The sequence below is a fragment of the Gymnoscopelus braueri genome (assembly GCF_963280865.1).
Source record: "Gymnoscopelus braueri genome assembly, chromosome: 11".
NCBI lineage: Eukaryota > Metazoa > Chordata > Actinopteri > Myctophiformes > Myctophidae > Gymnoscopelus > Gymnoscopelus braueri.
This window is the reverse complement of record NC_137613.1, coordinates 4178522-4191525: the sequence shown is the minus strand read 5'-3', so window position 1 is coordinate 4191525 and position 13004 is coordinate 4178522. Positions and strand designations below refer to the sequence as shown.

Sequence of the window (13004 nt, the reverse complement as noted above, 5' to 3'; positions counted from 1 at the left end):
AGGCAGGAGCCAGCACACATGTTAGCTAACTGGCTGCTCATCTATCTAACATCATGGACATAAATCTGGTAGAAAATAATGTGCTCATATGAAAGATACATCACTCCACAATGTATAAACTTACAAGCAATGCCTTCTCAAGAGCTATAGACAAAGGATTGCAAGGATTGAAAACATCTGCTTCTCTGGAACACACACATCATATTCAGAGCTTCTAAAGAATCACTTCCTGTGACACAGGAACTAGAACGTCAATGCAGAAAGAATATAGTGTCCAGCAGGGGGCTCCAAAACACTTCACATTAACTGGCAGGGCCAGAACATATTATTTTTGATAATTGTAACAACACAAATGTTGTTCGGGGGTCCGTGTGTTCAAATGGGGGTCCCTGACACAAATATGTTCAAATGGGGGTCCCTGGCACAAATATGTTCAAATGGGGGTCCCTGGCACAAATATGTTCAAATGGGGGTCCCTGACACAAATATGTTCAAATGGGGGTCCTGGCACAATTATGTTCAAATGGGGGTCCCTGCCACAAATATATTCAAATGAGGGTCCCTGACACAAATATGTTCAAATGGGGGTCCGTGGCACAATTATGTTCAAATGGGGGTCCCTGGCACAAATATGTTCAAATGGGGGTCCCTGGCACAAATATGTTCAAATGGGGGTCCCTGGTCAAATCCATAATGTCAAACTCTATGGTATAAATGAGTCATCACCACAGGGAGCTTTAGATCTTAGATTAGATTAGATAGAAGTGAACAAACCTCCACTCCATACATTTATAAATATGTATCATAAATACCGTCCATCAACACTGATGATGATGATGATGATGATGATGTAAATATCAGTGTCATATTGTGTCTCTTATGATACAAACTCATTTTATGTATATTTCATTTTTGATATTTTTACACAAGAATAGACTGAGGAAAACTGTATATTTGATCATGTAATTCTCACAGTATCAATATTGTTTATTGTATATAAATCTTTATACTTAACCAGTTAACTCTGTATACTTTATTGACTGGAGTCCCACAGGGTTTTGTAATTGGTCCATCCCCCCCCCTCTAATATCTAAGATCTACGTCACAAAGCGACACATTGTGAGCAGTGTTCAGTGTTCATTATTTTTATTACATGTTTTTAACTTAGTAGCATAATTTTTGAGCGGTGCAACCGCTCCTATAAGAGGGTTTAGGACCCATCTGTGGTGAAAGTTTTTCTTTCCGTCGTGAACATTTGTCTTTCGCTGTGACGCCATGCTGTGGAAAACACGCCCATAGGCTAAGCTTTCCAGGGCGTGCTGTGATTGGCTAGCGAGACACATGATGAAATTAACTTCAAACTTCGCAGACGCACTGTGATTGGCTAGCGAGGGCATGATGAAATTAATAATAATGTAAAAAATGTAAGCACGCCACTTCGCAGGACGTGCTGTGATTGGCTACCGAGATGCATGATGAAATTAATAACTCATAAATAGCACCGCTCACTTCACACTGGGTGTGATTTTTCAAAGTTTCTCCCCAGTTTAGTCGTCATGCCAATGAATTCCTCCCCACACACATCTCTGTGTTGTCTCCTATTGGCTCACCTGCCAGTGAGGAGCCCCCACCGGCAGGACGTAGGGCCTTCGTCCCACTCCTCCCGCCCCCAGTTGTGTTCACATAGACGTTGGACAAAGCCGGATGCACCACGGTGGATTGTAACCCACAACCTCCGTGGTGGTGGGCAGGGACTTTACCACTGAGCCACCCGAGTGATGTGAGCAGTGTTCATTTTGACAGCAGATTTGACTCATAGTTTGACTCTCATCTTGGACTTCAATCACTCTGGATTCAAACATCTACTAAATGTGTTTATGAACTCAAATCAATCATTGTTTATTCATTGATTCATTATTACATCATTGTTTCCTCACTCATTCCATTATTGTGTTTTCATTGAATATGAATGTGATATTATTCTCATTCTTCACATGTTATTGTATGATCATGTGTAGAAGTAATAATAGTTTAATAAATGTATTCTTGACATGTCGTTGTTCCCGTGTATTAATATTCATAGTGTTGTCATGTCACGACCTCAATGGAAACAAGACCGCAAGGACTTTTTTGGACGGACCTTTTAGACAAAGTGTTATTAACTGTACTTGTGCTGTTTTACATTTCTGCCTGATAAAATATTCAATCAATCAATACAGCTCACTATAGATACAAAGCCTACTACCAACTGTAAACTGTCACACTGATGGATAGACCTACAGAAGCACCCATAAATAACAGATCTCTAAATGAATTAGAAATCCTTACTCTGTGCTGTTTAGATTCCTCATTAACACGATACACTGTGCACAATAATCAGAACACATGTGATATGTTATTGTTTAATTTTTCTGCTCACACTCTTAAATGTGTATTTATTGCTTTTGACAAGTACATGGGAATACAGTTGCTATAGGATGTCAAAAGTACTTCTTTTTTTTTTGTGCCCTTACCCCAACTCCAATCCCATATACAACATGCAACATTCAGACATGTAACATACACTTACATAACTCAAAATAAAGAATAAAAAATACATAATAATCAATTCATAAGTATTATGATTTCCCTCGCTAACCCTCCCCATGGTACATATGGAGTGTATACAAAAAAGGAAAGTAGGAATCCGTTATTTTCTTCCTTTAGCATGTATTAACCTAGAGCTTGTCAACATGTCGATGGTGGTGTTTGCTTTATCTGTCCTGTAACGTCTTTAATTTAGTTATATATTTAATCATAGGGCCCCACACCTGATCGAATTTTCCCGGTGATCCTCTCAGATAAAATTTAATTTTCTCCAAATGTAGGTACATTGTGAGGTCTTTAAGCCATACAGATGCTTTAGGGGCCAGTGGTGATTTCCACTCCAATAGTATCCTCCTTCTTGCTAATAAAGATATAAAGGCAAGATTCTGCTTTATACCCCTTCCAATATGTTGGTGATCTGAAGTTCCAAACAACGCCATCTCCATCATTTTTCTGCTCACACTCATTCAAAGATAAAATGTTTATTCATAAACGTGTTCATCCAGCTCTCATTCCACTTCAGTGCATTCATCACACTAGACCAAGAATGAGACATTTATCATATTATATTCTATTATTATATACAGTATCATAATATATCCATCATTACATACTGTATCATATTATATCCTATCATTACATACTGTATCATATTATATCCTATCATTACATACTGTATCATATTATATCCTATCATTATACATACTGTATCATATTTATATGTTTTTACAATGAGAATCATACGTCCAGTTTCTTCATCTTTCTGCCCATGGGCATGCAGCAGGGCTCATCAATGTGTCCGTGGTAAAGACTTAGATTTTCTGTTTTACATAACATTATTGTTCTTATTTTGATCATAAGAACCAATTACTGAATGTCAGTCTCCAGGTTTTCTTCAGAATATGTATGACACTGATTTACTACGACACTATATGACACATTATGAGTCCACTAGTACTAGTGGTTCTCACACCTTTTATTTGCAGGGTCCAAGGCCAAATACATATGATTTTGGGGGTCCTTGACATGGAAAGGTTGGATCACCACCGAGCAACAAACTGTAAGGATTTGGAAAACAGCAGATCTACAAGCTCATAGTGCGGCACCCGGTGCCGCGCTATGAGCTTGTAGATTATGCTGTTTTTTAATAGCCCAAATAAATGTTAAAATGACACAGATGCGTTCCCGGTCTTAATGGGTTCAGAATACACTTATAGCTCTGTCAGGCAACACAACATGTTGGGGGGTCCCCAGCGAAATTAGTTAACATAGTGTCACAATCATTTTAACCACTTAGCTTTGGCTATTCAAAAAATAGCAGATATACAAGCTCATAGCACGGCACCGAGTGCAATAAAATACTTTTTTGCTAATAAAGTGTAGCTCACTAAAAAAATTTAAGATGTATTTGATTTTACCTATTTTATTTAATAAATGATACATTTCATTCACTAATATATACAAAATATTGTGTCATTGTGTCAACAATTTAACATTGTTAAATGTATGTTAGGACACTGTCTACATCGGGGGTCTTCAACAGGGGGTCCGGGACCCCTAGGGGGTCCTCAGAGCTACTATAGGGGGTCCACCAAATCTTTGTGTGATAGGATTTAGTTTATTTTACATTAACCACTTGAACCCTAGAATTCCTTTTCTGAGGGGAACATTAGATTTACAAAACATTAGATCTACACAAATTTGAGGCAGCCTCAGTGTTAAAGGGGAAGACCACCCATTTTCAATATTTAACTATGTCATTAATATAGCATAAAGGAGTTGTGTGGAAATAAGAAAAATTTTAAATGTTAAAAATTTTAAATGTTAAACCCAAATTGATTTTGGGTTTAACATTGCAAATTACACCATGATGAGTCATCACGGTGTAATTTGCAATGTTAAACCCAAAATCAATCCTCCAGTTCAACGCAACACAGAAAGGGGGGAACTTTTTTCTTATTTCCACACAACTCCTTTATGCTATATTAATGACATAGTTAAATATTGAAAATGGGTGGTCTTCCCCTTTAAGGCTCCCCTAAACACTGAGGCAGACCCACATGTGTGTTTTATCATGTATGTTTCTTGTATGTTTAAGAGCCTTATTGTGTCTTGGAATGAGCAGTAGGAAAATACCTATCCCACGTTTCACCACAAGGGGGCGACTCCACCTGTGAGAGACACAGGTAGTTCCAGGTGGTCAGGTGACGTCATTCTTCAAGGAAGAGAGAAAGAACAACAACATCAGTTTGTCCCTGTTTGTTCAGGTAAATAAAGTATTAGAACATAAAACATGTTCAAAATAAGCTCTGTGATGTAAAACAAAGCTTGTCTTGAGGGTTTTTTTACCAGAAATGTGGTGATTGTGTTTTAGTTTATTGTGTGTAGTTGAATCTAAAGGTCTAAGCAGTCAGATTGATGGCAGCCATTACTGCTGCTCACACACACACACACACACACACACACACACACACACACACACACACACACACACACACAGACACACCTGTGTTTTGGTTTGTTTCACTTTTACAGTATTTGTGTTTCTGCCTTTAGTGTTTAAAGCTCCTGTTGTGTGTTTAATCCATCAGGACCGGGAACGCATCTGTGTCATTTTTTTTACATTTCTTTGGGCTATTCAAAAATAGCAGATCTACAAGCTCATAGCGCGGCACCGAGTGCCGCGCTATGAGCTTGTAGATCTGCTATTTTTGGGGGAAATGGTGGGTCTTTGAATATATATTTTTAAAGGTAATATTTGTAACTTAAATCTTTACTTCTGGGGGATTCTACAAATGTCTTCTAAATCCTAACAGTTTTAAAACAAAACTTTTGTTTCTATAATATCAGTGGTTCTCAAGAATTATATGTATTTGGCCGTGGACCCCCATCAAAAAATTAGTTAAAAATGTTCGCTTTAAAATATATATATTCAAAGATTTACACACATTTTCACGATTTTTCAAAAATAGCAGATCTACAAGCTCATAGCGCGGCACTCGGTGCCGCGCTATGAGCTTGTAGATCTGCTATTTTTGAATAACCAAAGAAATCTTAAAATGACACACAGATGCGTTCCCGGTCTTAAAGGGTTAATATGTTAGTCTACCTTTTGTGTTGATAAATGTTTATTGTTGGTGTTGATAAATGAGTTAATTCTCTCCAGTAGGGTCTTGTAAAGTGTCTTTCTAGTAAGTCAATACAGTATTAACTGTTGTCAGAGCAGAAGTATGGAATCATGTTAATTCATGTTTATGCATAAATAATAAGTTCATGTTGATAAAAACATGTAATAGTGAAGGATATGAAACATTGTCTTCTCCAGATAGACAGACTGTCTATGAGAGCTGAGATAGAACAGTATTTCAGCCTCTTGTTTTGCATTATTTGTCTTTTACAATCTTCCCAGAATGTCAGTCCACAGAGAACTAGTCAGTGAACGTGGCCCAGACTCCTCAACACATTAAAGCCGGGTAAGCATCTGTGTCATTTTTACATTACTTTGGCTATTCAAAAATAGCAGATCTACAAGCTCATAGCGCGTCACTTCGTGCCGTGCTATGAGCTTGTAGATATATATACGTTTCAGCCAATCTACAAGCTCACAATGCGACGCATTGAGCTTACTCTGATTTTATATCTTATATTTAGAAGTGACAGAAACCTCAAGGTTTCTGCTGAGGTTCAGATTCATGTACAGCTCAGTGTTAAGGCTCCCCTAAACACTGAGGCATCCTTCCTTCCTTCCTTCCTTCCTTCCTTCCTTCCTTCCTTCCTTCCTTCCTTCCTTCCTTCCGTCCGTCCGTCCGTCCGTCTCTCAGCATATTTCATGGCATTATTAACAGACAGATTTGACATACAATGAACACAAGCGATTGCCTGTCGGCATCCACCTTGTATGCACACACACACACACACACACACACACACACACACACACACACACACACACACACACACACACACACACACACACACACACACACACACACACACACACACACACACACACACACACACACACACACACTCAATTGTCATCACCTCCAGGGTTTAAGAGGTTAAAAGCTGCTATATGATATTTGAAGAGCACACTGAGGAGTTGTTGTGGTTCCTCCCTGTATTATCTAAGATTAGATTAAATTCCACTTTATTGATCCTAGGCAGAAACTTAAGAGTTACAAGATCATATGAAAAGTGCAAACGCAGGACATAAGCATTTATTAAGTTAAAAAAAATAGCACTTTTTAGTGTTAAGGTGAAGCAGTCTAGTCATCAGTCTCTGGACCCAGAGCTTTTCTTATGTGATTCCCATGTCTTTCCTTGTTTATTTGCTGGAGAACTTCTGTCGTCTGGTCCAAGTTCCTCTCTTGACTTGCAGGCGTGTTTTAAGGTCTTAAAAGTCCTGAAATTGTAACTTTACAAAATGTGCAGATACCCTGCATACACCTTTACTGTACGTTGGTTTGTTTACCGTTGAGTAAGAAAACAATGTTGAGCTAATCATGTGGGGACCCCCCCCCCCAAAAAAATAAATTGGGACCCCCAGTTTGGGAACCATTGTCTTAAGCCACCGAGCCACTGAGTTTGGACGCACAACGTCATCTTGTTCTCTGGGTTATTAGATTTGTGCAGAACTGGGATTGGAACTCATAAAGCGTTTTAATGTGAACATTTATAGATATTGAGGCACTTAAGCAGTAATACAAGAGGTGCTGGTGTGCTGCAGTCGTACGCCAAGGCTGAGTCATTGGAAAGAGTAAAAATACCCTGAAAATTATACTTTTTATTTTTTACTAGCGCTGGTGGTACCACCTTGGGGGCAGTGGTGGAAAAAGTACTCTTTTTTTGTTTTACTTAAGTAAAAGTATCGATACTGCAATGTAGAAATACTCTGTTACAAGTAGAAGTCCGGAACTCAAAATGTACTCGAGTAAAAGTGCAAAAGTATTGGCATCAAAATGTACTTAAAAGTACCAAAAGTAAAAGTACTCATTATGCAGAATGTCCCATTTCAAGTTTTCAAATGTATAAAAATCATTTGAAAATAGCCGATCTACAAGCTTGTGTATTTGAGAAAACTTTATTTACTAGTTACTTTGTAGATTTTGAGTATTATTACAAAAACCTACATTAACAACTTCAGCCCCTATATACGTTTCAGCCGATCTACAAGCTCACAATGCGACGCATTGAGCTTTACTCTGATTTCATATGTTATATTTAGAAGTGACAGAAACCTCAAGGTTTCTGCTGAGGTAGAGGAGGTAGATCTCTATACACCAATCCACGGAGCGCTGCCCTGTAGGGGGCGCCGCCATTGCTGCGGTGTCAGACTGGGTCAGCTGCTGCTGCGCGGTGTCAGTCAGCTGCTGTCACTGATATGGATTTGTCCACGGACCCCCCCCCCCCCCCATCTCAACATGTTTTGGGTTAGAAAGCATCTGTGTCATTTTTTTGATTTTTAGCTTATATACGTTTTTCAGAAAACTCTTTGGACACACACACACACACACACACACACACACACACACACACACACACACACACACACACACACACACACACACACCTGTGTTTTGGTTTGTTTCACTTTTACAGTATTTGTGTTTCTGCCTTTAGTGTTTAAAACTCCTGTTGTGTGTTTAATCCATCAGGACCGGGAACGCATCTGTGTTTTTTTTTTGCATTTCTTTGGGCTATTCAAAAATAGCAGATCTGCAAGCTAGCTCTGATCTGATCTGCAAGCTAGCTCATAGCGCGGCACTGAGTGCCGCGCTATGAGCTTGTAGATCTGCATTTTTGGGGGAAATTGTTTGAATCTTTGTATATATATATATATATATATATATATATATATACAGTGTTGGGCAGTAACAAATTAATAATAATATATTACTGTAATATTATTACTTTTCCCAGTAACGAGTAAAGTAAGGTATTATTCTGCCAAAACAGTAATATAATACCATATTACTCGGTCAAAAAAGGCCTCGTTACTCGTTACTGATGACAAGCGTCTTTTTTTTTGCTCATTCATTCATTCATTTAATATGTATACTCTCTCCGTCTCTCGTAGAGGCAAGTTGTCGTATCATGCAAAAATAGAGTAGATCTACAAGCTATCAACCAACGTCAACAGAGATGCTTTTTAGCTTGCAGATCAGTTCTTTTTAGCACGCAGCCTGCGCACAGTTATGACGTAGCGCATGACCCGTATGCGGCGTCGTGTATTTCTCCGCCACTTTTTAACTTCAGAAAGCTCTCAAACTTCTATTTTGAGGCACGGAATTTACTTATAAGATATCGTTTCGGATAGAATTTAGTTGTTTAACTTCATATATATGGTCAATTAATCATGACAGAGCCTATTTAAAAATGTAAATTCAGAGAACCGGCAGGGGCGGGCAGTGACACAAATTGTATCCGAATAAAGCAACGTATTTTCGGCATGGCCCTTTCAGAAGTCCCCCTGCGTCACTTGTCTGGTGGTCGGCGAAACGGAAACAGCTGTGTTCCTCTCCTCTCCTCTCCTCTATATCATTGGTTCTCAAAGTGGGGTCCGGGGACCCCCAGGGGTCCTTGAGGGGGTTCCAGGGGGTCCCCAGCTAAATGATAGATTAGGCACCAAATGGACCCTTATGGGTCTGTAACTCTGAGAGTGTACAAATGGAACCAAATGGACCCTAACGGGTCCATTTGGTTCCATTTGTACACTCTCAGAGTGGAATTGACATAGATTTTACAATATAAATTGCAGTCCAAGTGATAGAAATGCCATTAAATGGGGGTCTGTAGCCCTAATGCATGTCAAACTGGGGGTCCTTGAAATTAAAATGGTTGAGAATCACTGCTAGAGCCGTAAAAAATCTTCTCTTATGGGGGTCCCTGGCATATCTTTTGAAATGGGGATCCGCGGGCTAAAAAGTGTCAATTAGGGGGTCCTTGACATGAAAATGTTTGAGAACCACTGCTCTATATCTCCTCTCCTCTCTCCTCCCCCCTTGCACTTTGGCTAATTAATATTGACTGGTGTAAGATATGTTGAAAAGGTTAAGAAATGTTCAAAAAGTTTACTTTATTGTTTCAGTTTTTGAGAGGCTGTAGCCAGTGTGTGCAGTTCAGATTGATGTTGTTCCTGTAAGGATAATTATTGTTCCAATTCCAAATATGGAATTTGCAGCAGCAAAATACTTAAAAGGATAAAGACTGTTGACTGTTTTCTATTGTTCCATTAAATTGGATTCAGTTCTAAAACGCTAAAAACTGTACACGTCTTTTCTTTTGCGGGGGGCGCGGGGAAAGTAATATAAAGTAATAACTAATATATTACTCTTGATTCCAAGTAATAAGTAATATAATATTATTACTTTTTAAAGGAGTAATAAGTAATAAGTAACATATTACTCTCCTAAGTAATATACACCAACACTGTATATATATATATATATATATATATTCAAAGTTTTGCAAAAATGTTCACGATTTTTAGCGAATAGCAGATCTACAAGCTCATAGTGCGGCACTCGGTGCCGCGCTATGAGCTTGTAGATCTGTTTTTTTTTAATAACCAAAGAAATCTTAAAATGACACACAGATGCGTTCCCGTTCTTAAAGGGTTAATATGTTAGTCTACCTTTTGCGTTGAGAAATGTTTATTTTTCGTGTTGATAAATTGTCAGTCCACAGAGAACTAGTCAGTGAACGTGGCCCAGACTCCTTAACTGACACAAGGACAAGAAGTGGATAGTATCTTAAGGTCATAATATATACATTTTTATGCAAAACAAGTGTCCATATAGAGATCAAATGGGCAGCCTATTTAAATTTAAAGCCTAATTTCATTAATAAACACACAAACATAGCCCTAGAATATCTGTGATCCCTGAACTTCTTTGACATTTTTAACTATTTTGAAAAACATTTTAAAATAGTTCAAATAGCTGATCTACAAGCTCACAACATGTGGATGTAGATCCGCTAGTTGAACTATTAAAACATGTTTTTAAAAATAGTAACATATGTCTAATAAGTTTAGGGATAAGGGGTAAGGCAGGATAGGACCCTTGATCACTCCAGTATGAACACAGGTAAATGAAGTGTTTTATCAAGGTTTTAACCACTTTGTACGGCCTAGGTTGGCCACTTGATGGCGCCATCTGACCAGGTATTTTAATCCCACTGATGAAGTGATGGTGAACAGCTGCATCAAAAGCTTAACCTCTTAAACCAGTGGTTCTCAACCAGTGGTCCGGGGACCACTAGTGGTCCTTGAAGGGGTTCCAGGTGGTTCCCAGTTAAATGCTGGAGAGTTGGTAACCAAATGAACCCTTATATAGATCTTTAACTATTGAGAGTGTAAAATGAAACCAAATGGACCCATAAGGGTCCATTTGGTTTCATTTGTCTCTCAATAGTAACATTATTGTTAAACATCTGCATTACTTAAAGTTGTACAATGCAGAATCACAAATAACGATTTTTAGCAACCTCTGCTGGTCACTACCGTCACTGCATACAATTTCCGTAGTCCTCGATTACCAAAATCCCATTCGTTTTCACCGGAAGCCGGAAGTGTTTCAAAAAGCGATCTTTTAATTGTTTTATACTATCTACGGATCGTTTCTCTTAGCCAGTGGAGCATTAGTTACCATGAGCTGTGCTTTCTTTTTCTGTTCTTTTTCGATCTTACAATCCTACATTCTCTTAAAATCAGCGTGAGGTTCCTTTTTGTTATTAGCGCGGTAGTTCCTGGCCAAACAGGAAACCGTTGCGGTAGTTCCTGGCCGACGTCATGACGTCGGCCAGGACGTCGGCCACGACGTCATGACGTTGGCCAGGAACGTCATTTTCCCGGGAAAGTCCCCCCCGTCCACGTTCAATAGAAAATATAAAAATAAAAGGCTTCCGGGGGTGAAATTCATGGAGTGGGTGTTGTGAAACTTTTGCCACATTATGGAACATGTCCTCAATTCATTGCATTTTGGTATATTAAAGGAGTAGTTCACCCCAAGACATTACTTCCTTTCTATCATTTACACCCCATGAAACATTGAATTCATTAGTATTTCCGGTAGGAGACACAAAGAGTCAACTTTGAGTCTCCTACCAGAGACATTAGGATCTTTACTCTGTTCGTCACATTATTGTCTCAGGAATGTGACTAAAACTAAATAATCTCCATGAATTCAAGGCTTCATGGGGTGTGGAACTGATAGAAAATAAGTAATTTGTTTGGGTGAACTATCCCTTTAAGGGACTAATGTAAACAATGCTGTCCAGATACACACTCTCACTCTCTCTCTCTCTCTCTCTCTCTCTCTCTCTCTCTCTCTCTCTCTCTCTCTCTCTCTCTCTCTCTCTCTCTCTCTCTCTCTCCTCACTGTACTCTAGTCTCTGTAATAAGGCCCTTAAGTGTAATATTAGATCTAATACAATTTTAATTGATCAGAATGTGTCGTGGCTGTTGGTGGAGCAGAGTTTTGCTGCCAGTCTGGATGTATTTTTTAGGAACATTTCTTCTTTTCTGAAACCCTTAAAAAAATATATGACAATTTCTGCCTCTTTCTTATATTATTTGACAGTTTGGTCAATGTTTGACCAGTTTTTATAGTAGGCTATATGTAGCCCCTAGAGGGAGGCAGAGATTAAGTGATGTCATAGGTCACACAGGTATTTAAGGCCTTTCTGAACAGGCATGTAGCAGATGGCCGTGTTGTGAGAGGGAGATGTTTGTGCAGCTGCTGACCTGGTAAATGGTATGGCCTGGTTTGCTTGTTTCCGTGCTTTTACTTTGTGTTTTATTTTTGTGTATGTTCTACAATTAAAATGTGTGTTATGTTGTCAGGTCTGTACCATTGTTGGTGGTGTTGATATGGTGCAGAGGTGTTGTCTCTCCAGTAAAGAATAGACATGTAAACTGGAGAAGGAATGTGAGTATATTTTCATGCATGTGTAAAGGTGAACAAAAAGGTTTATACATTCTCTGTATTACATGTGGTGTGATTGTGTGTAACATGTGTGTAACCTGCATGTATAGGTGGTGACATTCATGGTACAGCTGAAGTTCATGACAGGTGTGTCTGTTGTGGGTCAAGTGACTGCATACACCTGGTAAAGTAAAGTATCTTGTTATCTATGCTTTTAATATTGCACTTTATGTTGATAACTTGATGCACTGTAATTGATTGAACTGTGTTCTGTGTTGACTGTAGGGTCATGTTGAGTGAGCAGCTAATGATGACCGCTGTTCCTTTTTCTTTGTAGGTTTTAAGTACAGGTTAAAGGTCAGTGGCCGGCTGCCGCGAGCAAGCATGTTTATGGTGATAAGTAGAGTGTGGAGCTGGTTGGCTGATTTGAACATTTATTTATGCTTATTTGTTTGTTTAGTTTTGTCTAACCATCTCCCCCAGTGTCTC

The 13004-nt window shown here is 38.8% G+C and overlaps 1 protein-coding gene across 1 annotated transcript in view; it reads left to right on the top strand.

The window, feature by feature from the left end:
* Positions 1-13004, top strand: part of LOC308094995 (uncharacterized protein) — a 793896-nt gene that overhangs the window by 553914 nt on the left and 226978 nt on the right. The gene's annotated exons all lie outside the window — the stretch shown is intronic.